The 11,625-nt window shown below is 33.4% G+C and overlaps 1 long non-coding RNA gene across 1 annotated transcript; it reads right to left on the reverse strand.

The window, feature by feature from the left end:
• Positions 1-2,712: 2,712 nt before the first annotated feature.
• On the reverse strand, positions 2,713-11,361 carry LOC129287938 (uncharacterized). Its single transcript, XR_008587848.1, has 3 exons — positions 11,225-11,361; positions 6,629-6,702; positions 2,713-2,976 (listed from the first exon to the last, which is right to left on the reverse strand). It is a non-coding gene; the product is annotated as an uncharacterized LOC129287938 (long non-coding RNA).
• Between the last annotated feature and the right edge of the window lie 264 nt (positions 11,362-11,625).

Raw genomic sequence — 11,625 nt, forward strand, 5'->3', positions numbered from 1 at the left:
CAGTGTTTTATGATAAGTCCCTTTTAAATATAATTTCAAACATGTGAGGAAATCATTAGTAATAAATAAATTTTTTATTTTTAAAGTTGAACTCACATGAATCATTCTCTGTGTCAATTCAATAATTGATAAAATGAAATCTCGTAATCAAAATCCAAACTTGTAGTTATTAATCAATTAAAATTTCAAAGTTGATAAAGGTAGTTTCACAAAATAATGAAGTTTAATAAATAAAATATTCAATATACACATCATTGTTATTAAAATAATTTGCATAAAAAAATGTACTATTTTAGTAAAGGAAATTTTTATTGAAAAATTAGTTGGAACGCTATTTACTTATCTAAGACATTCCTAAAAATATAATTTACTCTTGATTAGCCATTTTTGTAATATTGTCTGTGCCATAATTCCCTAATGTCCCAAAGCGACATTGTTGTTATTTCTTTTATACACTTTGTAAATACAAAATCTTCAGTTCAAACGAATTTAGAGAATTGACACGGAGAATCTCAACATCAACATTTCACCAATAAGAAGCCATGTTGAATTAAATGATAAATCTTCAACAAACACGTATATAAATAATATTCAAAGTTTCCAAGTCTACTTATAGAAAATAAACAACTTCTATGATTTAATCAATATTATCACTCAAGTATATCCAATTTCATAAATTTTCTTCACTCAAACATTTCACCTAACACTTTATATGTACCAAAAATCTAACATAAGAACAACAAGCTTGAACATATAATTATTAACCAAATTCCTTTTTCCAAAATTTTCTACCTTTATTTCCCACTTTTCATTATAGAGAATAATTGTTTATATAATAATTTAGTTAACAATACTACATTTCTCATATTTATTTGCTATCCTAGACTAAAATTCTTCCATCAAACAATTTATCAAATGTCTTTGTGTATTCAAATCAAACCATACAACCACCATCCTACTCTTTAAATATCCCTACCAAAAATTTTCCATTCATCATCATCATTTAAATTTATTATGCTTCTCAAATTCAATTCCTTGCCAAAAATCAATCTTAAAAGATGGGTACAAACACAGCAACCAGCACTATATTATAAAATAAAATACTAGGCAATATGCTAAGAACAAAAGCACTTGGCACAATTAAATAAGAAAATGCAATACAACTTTAGCTAAAACTTCATTCAGTCACTAATACGTGCATGCATCCCTATTCATTTTTTTAAACCCAAGAAAGCAACTAATGTGGAATCGTTTATCCAAATTCATGCTCTTTAGACTTGAATTTCAGTTTGCCCGGATCCAAACTACTCTCGCATTTACGCAACAAGCAAGAACAATGACAGAGAATCAGTTTTTCTATTTCTATTACAATAATCCATTCAACAACCACAGCCACATAAATCTGAAACAAGGGAGGGAACAAATGAAGCTTGAACTCACCAACAAGCAAAGGAAAAATGGAAAGAAAGAACCTAGCCCTTCCACACACCCAAGATAGTAACAACGCAGAACAGATATAGAGAGAAGGAAAGCACGCAACGCTAAAACAGAGGAGGAGGAAGAAATCAAAAGCTTACAGAACCCCTCACAACGACAGACAGCACACTCGCGATCGCCGACAATAGACTATCAAAAGAGAGGACGAAAGACCGCACATCGAGCTCTCACTCTCGCCCCTTGGTTCTGGAATAATCGCAAATGGGGAAGGGAAAATGTGAAAGCTAATGCGTGTTTGGCTTCTCATATATGTCATTTTGGTAATTTCCAGAGGTTTGGCCAAAATAAATACAAAGCTTCACTTGGGCCCAAAAAAATCAAACCCAAAATCCTTAGGGCATTTAGCAAATAAAATCACCGCTAAACCACCAATAAATCTTATCAAATCTTCTCCCAAAAATTAATAAAATATACTTAATTACCTTATTATTTACTCTAACTTTGTGAATATATTCTAAGTTTTAAATTAATTTCTTTTAATTGTTAGTCCCCCTTATTTATTGCATATTTTAAAAATACATAAATTCCCAAGTCATTACATAAAACATGTAAAAGTAGTCATTAATAAAATTTAGTTTAAAATAAATCAATGAAATATCAAAACATATTAATTTTAAACAACAATAAATGACAAAGTTGCTTAATAATATCGTAAAATAAATCAATAATTTTAAAATTTTATAGGTTATCAAGAATCGTACAACAAATAAAAATATACAAAAAGAATTTAAATGATGATATAATGAAGAGAAAAATGTCTGTAAATAACTAATATAAAGCAATAAATTTTTAAATCTAATCTAGGAGAAAATTTACAATATAAAATTATATACAAGCAAATAACAGTTTTGTTAAATAGAATAGATTTAAAAATAATAAATTTTTAAAATTTCATATTTTAGCGAGACTTAATCAGACCAATAAATAAGCATAGATACACAATCCATGAGGAAAAGTTACAAACAAGCATAGCTTAAAGCTATGAAATAATCAAGCACGGCTAGAAGCCATAAAACAAGCGTTGGCACGATACTCATGAATATCCATCCATCCATTCCATGTCACACCCCGATGCCAAGGGTATGACTAGCATAGAATATGAGAAAAATTCATATTTTATAAGCCTTGATAACCAAAAATTTTATTAAAGTATTAATATATGTAAGTTATATATATAAAATAAAAGTTTGTAAAATTTTAAGTGTCTTGTAGAAATTTTGGCAGAGTCTTCCCTGTAACTTAGCCTCCCAAAATTTCTACAACATAATAGAACCTGTTAACCAGATTGGCATGCCAACAATTCACATAATAACCAAACAAAACCAAGACCTAACTATGATATACGCGGAGCAACAACTTATAATTTACAAAATACATTAAAAGGTTTCTTCAAAAGGATAATCATCCTGTGTTTCCTCTTTCCAAAAAGTAAGAAGGACTCTCAGTGGTCAGCTGGAGGTGCAAGGTCAGCTACTATATCTAAAAAAAAAAGTTTCTGGTGAGTAGCGTTCCATAAAAAAATTACACATAAAATCTATAAAGGTAGGATAAATAGATTTAGTCTAAAAATAATGTCGTCCGGTATTGAAACATATACTTGAACTAAAGATTAAGAGCAATTCTTGTTCAACAAAAACAAATTCTGAAATTAAACAATTCAAATAAAATGGTATAGATTTGTCAAGAATTGTACAACTCATAGGATGTAATCAACTCAAATACTGGACAGTTAGATAGGTGCTTTCAAAGGACTAATATAAAATAATAAATTTCAATTTAATTTTAGGAGGGCTTTATCAGAACGATTAACAAGCGCAGACGTTAGATAGTCTTTTAGCTTTTGGAAGCTTTCCTCACATTCATCACTTCATACAAATTTCACATTTTTCTAAGTCAATCTAGTCAATGGTGCAGCTATTCTTGAAAAGTCTTTGACAAAACGACGATAATAACCAGCCAAACCTAAGAAACTTTGTATCTCCGTAACTGTAGTAGGTCGTGGCCAATTCTGAACTGCTTTAACTTTGCTTGGCTCTATCTGAATACCATCTTTAGACACAACATGACCCAGGTCATGTAACTTGATCAAGCCAAAATTCACATTTAGAAAACTTTGCATAAAGTTGGTGCTCCCTTAGTACTAATCACAAGTGTTCTTCATGTTCCTTTGCACTCTTTGAATAGACCAAAATGTCATCAATAAAAACAATTACAAACTTGTCCAGAAATGGTTTAAATACTCGATTCATTAAATCCATGAATGCAGCCGGTGCATTTGTCGACCCGAAAGACATTACCAAAAACTCATAGTGGCCATACCGAGTTCTAAATGCTGTTTTTGGAATATCCTCTTTCTTAATTTTTAACTGGTGATAACCTGAACATAAATCAATTTTTGAGAAACATTGAGCTCCTGCCAACTGATCAAAGAGATCATCAATACGAGGCAATGGATATTTATTTTTTATAGTTACTTTATTAAGCTGTCGATAATCAATGCAAAGTCTCAACGACTCATCCTTCTTTTTCACAAAGAGGACTGGCGCTCCCCAAGGAGAAGTACTGAGGCAAATGAATCCCTTATCCAACAACTCTTACAACTGACCTTTCAATTCTCTCAGTTCAGATGGTGCCATTTTATAAAGGGGGATTGAAATTGGTTGAGTACTCGGAATTATATCAATAGCAAATTCAATCTCCCTGTCTAGGGGTAATCCAGGCAACTCCTCTGTGAAGACATTGAGAAATTCTCTAACTATCAGAATTTGTTCTATACTAGAAACTGGTTTCTCAACATCCCTTACTAAGGCTAAGTACCCTTGACAACCTTTCATTAAGAACTGTTGGGCTTTTAAGACTGAGATTAAACCAGTTGGTCTGTCCATTTGGCTCCCTCATAAAACAAAAGGAGTTTCTCTAGGAATTTCAAATCTTACCACTTTCAAAGTGACAATCAATAGTAGCATGACAAGAAGCTAACCAATCCATGCCCAAAATTACATCAAAATCAATCATATCTAATATCATCAAATCAACTAGGGTTTCTCCACCCTCAAGAGATACTTCACATGATTTGTATCCCTGCTCAACAAAAAGGGGTTCTCCTACTGGAGTAGTAACCATAAAAGGGTTATCAAGTTTGATGGGTTCTCTACCCAGCTTCTTTGCAAAGTACACAGAAACATATGAGTGTGTTGAGCCAGGATCAATCAATGCATATGCATTTTTAAAGCATACAGAAATAATACCTGTAACTACATCATTTGAAGCTCGAGCATCCTGTCGAGTTATAGCATAAACTCGTGCTTATCCTTGTCCTGTAGATTGTCCCCGTTTCCTAGATGTTTTCCAGACATACCCTTTCCAGTGGTAATAGAGGGTACTCTCACAGAAGCAGATGAGCGTGGTAGTGGTCGAACAGACCCCTAACTAGATGTTGATTGAATAAAAGGACAATTTCTTCTTAAATGCCCCATTTGTCCACACTCATAACAAGCACCAGATGCCTTGCGGCAAGGTCCTGAATGAAAATTTCCACAAGTGACACAAGGAGCTCTAACATAGCTTGGTTGAACCGAAGCTAGTTGAGATTGTGGCCTAGGACTTCTAATATTACGTCTAAAAACTAGGGTGCTAGTAGGGGGAACATAAGATCTAGATATCTGCTGCTTTCCACGAGAATGTAATTGCCCATGAAACTGATCACTTCTAGAAGAAGAACCTTGGAATTTCACCTCATCTTCTCTTTTACGCTTCTAAGAAACTGCTTTACTCTCTTGATGCTTCAACTCAATTTTGAGAGCAGCGTCCACGGCCTATGAATAGTTAGTAAAGAGCTCCATCATAACAGATACTGGATCATGTATCTCCTGAGGTAGACCATGAACAAATTTGTGAATTCTCTCTTTCTCATAAGGCACTATGTGAGGAGCAAAAGAAGAAAGCTCTATAAATTTTTGATCATATTCAGATACAGACCCAACGCATCTCAAATTTAAGAATTCCTCAATCTTAGCATCTCTTTTACTTTGTGGGAGATAACGTTGAAGAAATACATCCTTGAATTCTTCACAAGATAAAGATGGTATTCTTTTATCCTTGACACCTAGAATGGTTTTAATCCACTCTTCTGCTACCCCACTAAGTTGAAAGATAGCAAATTCCACATACTGTACATCTGGGCACCTCAAGGTTCGACATCTCTTTTCAACACCTTCTAAGAACGCTACTGGATTTTCTTTCTCACCAGTTCCGGAGAAGGTAGGAGGATTTAATTTAATAAAATCAATCAATTTTGTGATGGCAACCTCTTCATTAGTGGCACTAATAGTTCCTCTTTTAGGGCCAAGAGCAGATGATGAGGCACCCTCATGAGATTGAGGGTTTGAGGGTTCAGTCTCAAATATAATCTCTTGAATATTCCTATAGGGTTGACCACCTCTAATCCTGACTCTCTAAGACCCTGCCTCCGACCACAAAAGGGCAGTTCATTTTGTGAAGCAAAAGACCTGTCAGATGTCCTACTGCTAGTGGGGCTTCTATCAGAAAGGCGACGCCAAGGTGGCATTCTCACTATACAAGAAACATAAGAAATATTCAATTTAAAACACAATGATTGCATAGGAAGCACAATAGGTAAGGAAAGGACTCTTTTTAAGTCATCCTAATAGGACCTTCAATGAAGTTTCAAGTATTATTATGCTCGGGTTCATAATAACAGTTAAAACTTCAAAGAAATTTTTTTTTGCTCCACGTAATCATAGAAACCCTGGCTCTGATACCATCTATCACACCCCAATGCCAAGGGTATGATTGGCATAGAATATGAGAAGAATTCATATTCCATAAGCCTTAATAATTAAAAATTTTATTAAAGTATTAATATATGTAAGTTATATATATAAAATAAAAGTTCGTAAAATCTTAAGTATCTTGTAGAAATTTTGGCAGAGTCTCCCCAGTAACTTGGCCTCCCGAAATTTCTACAACACAACAGAACCTGTTAACCAGACTGGCATGCCAACAATTCACATAATAACCAAACAAAACCAAGACCTAACTATGATATACGCGGAGCAACAACTTATAATTTACAAAATACATTACAAGGTTTCTTTAAAAGGATAATCACCTTGTGCTTCCTCTTTCCAAAAAGTAAGAAGGACTCTCAGTGGTCAACTGGAAGTGCAGGGTCAGCTACTATATCTGAAAAAAAAAAAAATTTGGTGAGTAGCGTTCCATAAAAAAATTACACATAAAATCTATAAAGGTAAGATAAATAGATTTAGTCTAAAAACAATATTGTCCGGTATTGAAACATATACCTGAACTAAAGATTAAGAGAAATTCTTGTTCAACAAAAAAAATTCTGAAATTAAACAATTCAAATAAAATGGTATAGATTTGTCAAGAATTGTACAACTCATAGGATGTAATCAACTCAAATACTGGACAGTTAGATAGGTGCTTTCAAAGGACTAATATAAAATAATAAATTTCAATTTAATTCTAGGAGGGCTTTATCAAAACGATTAACAAGCGTGGACACACAGTCCATGAGGGTAAATAACCAATCAAGTATGGCTAGAAACCATAAAACAAACGTGGCAAAAGCCACGAAACAAACACAGGCATGAAGCCCACGAAAACAAGCGTGAGTATTACGCTCACAAATACCATCCTTCCAATCTACGTGTGTTGGCCTTCGCACGGGGCTAGCACCTCCTATCAACACCTTGCTAGCTAGGTAAACCAAGGCATGCCAAGGGCTAATGGAACTGCCGTTAGCATCCATCGTTTTGAACTCAGTCCCCCTAATTAAACTCAAGCGTGCACAGAGATTTGAAAACAATTTTAGAGTTTTCACTTTCAAATTGTAGAATTTGGTTGTCATTTTCCATTCCCATATTCCTTGTCATTTCCTCCATGCACGAATTACTGTACTAAAAGTTTGCGTATCAAATATAAAGTAAAAAAAAAATAGCTGTTTTAGAAGACTCATGCCGTTTATTGTATATCCACTTCAATTATTACTTGTCAATAGCATAAATCATTAGAAAAATCAAGATACCATCATTACTAAAACAATTATATATAAAAATAAAATTGGTTAGAATATTTACATAGAATAATTGTAAAACTCCACAGGCAATGGTCACATCCAAGTGCTTGAATAGGCTAGGTGGGATTATGTTAGATAGAGAGAGAGTGACACGTACTGGTCCCAATAACAAAAGTTGTGGACACACAGTACGTTGGGTTTCACACTCTGGCTCCTATAAACTCAGCTACAAAGGGCAACATGTGAATGTGAGTGAGTGGTAAGCTGAAAACTTGAGGCTCTATTTCTATGATGCAAAGGAGAAGGATTGGACCAGAGTCCACCTGAGTCAGCTGGATTTTTAGGAGCTGAGCTGCCAGTTTAAACCCAAAACATGGGATCAACGCCCCTGGTTTGACCTTTCCTTGTTTGGCCTCCCCTATAAATATCTCTCGTTACTCCATCCCCCGCATTTTCAATCCATCATATCCTACTTCTCTTCTTTCTCTCTGCATACAAAAATCTAAGTAAAGATATATATATATATATTTTAAAATTTCTTGAAATTCAATTAGAATGCTACCCACTCACCTGAGTGTTTTTTAAAGATTCTAAAACTTGCTTCTCTTAACCTTTGACCTCTATTTTAATGATACCCTCAATATCCTGACAAATAAGTCAAAATTTAAGTCAGTAAAAAAATTTTCCAAATACTTAATGGGTGTCACTATTTAAGCTTATCAATACTAACAATACCGTATTCAATTATATTGCAAGTACACTTGAGTTAATCCAATCGTTTGATAATTTTCAATATATATGTCCTCATGCTCTTCTTGTTTTTTTTTTTTGACTCATACTTCCATGAATTATTATAAATCGTATCAATCATTATTAAACTTTCTCTAAACTAACAAAAAGGAAACTAATATCCTAATAATTCTCTTCACCCTTTTAGTATATAAGTTCTAATTAACAACTTGGACCAAAACTTGTATATTCCCCTTTAAGCTACTACATGGAAGCTTAACAAGTCATAGTTTGTCAATTTCTCCTCTTCCAAAATTTTACAATTACCTTGTAAGTGTGTATTTATCATTTATGAAGTTATGAAATAAATGATCAAGAAATTTCAGCTTCACACTTCTATTTCTATTGCTTGTTTCCTAATTCAACAAAACCAAATAGTTTTAACCAAGCAACTCAGTCCATATCAAGAACAAATAGCAGGGACGATATTAATTAACTAAGGGAAGGAGGAAAGGATTCGATGATGCTATAAAGTTTGAAAAGGAAGGAAAGAAAACCACATCTCACCTCACAAGACTCAAGAATCGACCACAGAACAGCATCAAAGAAGAACAATTTATAAAGGTTCTAATCTGTCAAACACACACACGAGAAGGAAGGACTATAATTTCAGCCAACATTAAAACATTAGCTAGCACAAACACACACACACATGCTGAACCTGACGTAGGAATGAAAGAAAAGAGAAAGGAAGCTGACCATCGATAATACGCCTCCCCATCTTCACAAAACATAGCAGAAAATGAGGAAGACATACAACCCTTTCACTGTGACAGCTAAATGAAAAACTGAGAGGGAGAAGGGGCAGCGAGAGTAGCAACCCGAAGACAACACCCTCGTTGAACAAAATGGCACGATAGCAGAGAAGGAGAATTAGTGAACCGACTCCTAGTGGCTGGCAAACGCAGATGAAAACGATGACAGTGGATGACACAACAGCAGCAAAAATCGACACCCTATGACAGCGAGCTTCAGACGTTAAGGAGAGTTGGAGAAGAACCGACTATAAGTGTCTAGAAGAGTGTATATTAGCGATGAAAAGAAGGAAATGAGATGCTCTGTTTCTTTGCACAAAAGAAACAAATCTGATTCAAGAAAAGAATTGGGAAAATTACAAAAAAAGAACATGCAAAATCACAAGAAAAGGCACAAAGAAATTACAAGAAAGGACACAAGATTTTCCTAAAATTTAAAAACTAAACTTTTTCTGAGAAAAGAAAATAAAATTTTGAACTTTAGATCTTCAGAAACATTTCTAACATAAATTCCTCCAAACTACCCATCCCTACTTATTAAAAAAATACTTATTTATTTAAATAAATATTTACTAGGTTAATATATATATATATATATATATATTTTTAGGGTCATTACATTCCATGTGCATTGGCTTATGCATGAGGTAGCACCTCTTATAAGCATCCTTCTATTTAGGTGTATTGTGGCATATCAAGGGCTAACGAAACTACCATTAACAACCATTGTTCTAAATTTAGTCCCCATAATCAAAATCAAGCATGCTTGTATCTAAATATCCACTTTAAAATCATTCTTTCAAAATGTAAGATTCAACTGTCAACTTCCCTTTTCAACACTTTTTCCATGCATGAATCATCATAAAAATATACTTTAAATCAAATATAACATTTAAACTATAGTATTATTTTGAATAAATAATCAATTTATTACATATTATATCCAATAGCATGACTTCTTGATAAAATAGAACAATTTGAACAATATCCCAATTGAATAAAAATAAGATAAATAGAGAGAACTATATAAATCATAGAGAGAATAATAACAAAGACTTAAACAAAGTATTAAATAAAGATATTTTTTAAAAAAAATTAAGATAATTGAGACACACTCATGCACCTAGGAGATTCCAAAAAATTCTTACTTCTCTTAACTTCACTTTAAGCCTAATGATGTCCTTAATTTCCTAAAAAATAAATCATAATCCTAAAATTACTTACCAAGAATTTTGTTCAAGCTAGATCTAAGAGCGAACATTTTAATTTAGAACAACTTTCACACCATTATGTCCAAATATAATTTCTTATAGCCAGCTCATCAACAATATAAGCTTTCAACCCAAAACATTAATTTCTCCTTTCCTATCAATAAATTCAAATTTAACCATATCAATTAATTAACATTACCCTTCTTTTAAGCATTCAAACAAATCTTTGGGAGCATTCATATTTGCTCATCACATAACTATTTTCCATCCTTCCCAACGTTTTATCCTCACTATTTAATTCGTAAATCAAACTTCCATTCAATACTTAAGTATCATCAAGAACACAAAATTTCTCAAGTTAAATCCCAAATCAACCATTTAAGTTATACTTGGCAGCAACCACATTTGGAAACTTCAACTAGAAATTCTAACACACATATATATGCATACTCATTCAACAAACTTCTTCCTTCACTAATTTACACAATAAAGAAATTCAATTTCCTTTTTCTTCAACAAAACCCAGCTGGAATGCTTAAATGAAATTTTAGTCACCATCTCCAATAGTTATAACAGCCACCATTCAGAACAGAGCACAAATCATTGACAACAAAAGAAAGATTCATTCTTTCCATAAACACAGGTGCCACTTCCAGCAACTAAGGAGGAAGAAGAGATAAAAACCAAGCACACGTTCACCCCACACCAACCATGGAACACGATATGATAGCAACCAAAAACAAGGGATGAGAAACAGTGCTAATTCTCAACAGATCTTCAGTGGAGAAGAAACAAACAAGTCACAACAAGAGTAGAGGTGAAGGGCGACAAAGGAAGAGCGTTAACCACAGCTGCACCGAACAAGAGAACAAAGGAAAAGAGAGAAGAACAGAAAGAGCTAAACCACTCACCTTAGTGGCAGGTGAACAATAGAAGAAAAGGGAAGATGACAAGCTGCCAGCAGTGAGGGCAGAACAAAAGGATGACGGCGAGGTCCAAAGGTGCAAACCAATGGTGAGAATGAAGGAAGAATTCAAACTCACTCTCTCTCTCTCTCTCTCTCTCTCTCTCTCTCTCTCTCTCTGATCTATTCTCAAGCTTGAATAATCGAGAAGAGTGATATAAAAATCTAAGTATTAAGAAAATTGGGAAGATTACAAGAAATGGCACAAGGAAAATTACAAGAGAAAGCATAGGAAAATTATAAAAGAAGGCACAAATTTTTCTATAATTTTAAAATAAATAAAATTGAACTTTTGCTTGGTAGAATTTGAACTCTTGATCTACATAAATATTAACTGGCATAAATTTC

Source organism: Prosopis cineraria, unplaced genomic scaffold (genome assembly GCF_029017545.1).
Source record: "Prosopis cineraria cultivar Desert tree isolate PC_DT_omini unplaced genomic scaffold, ASM2901754v1 PC12, whole genome shotgun sequence".
Classification (NCBI taxonomy): Eukaryota; Viridiplantae; Streptophyta; class Magnoliopsida; order Fabales; family Fabaceae; genus Prosopis; species Prosopis cineraria.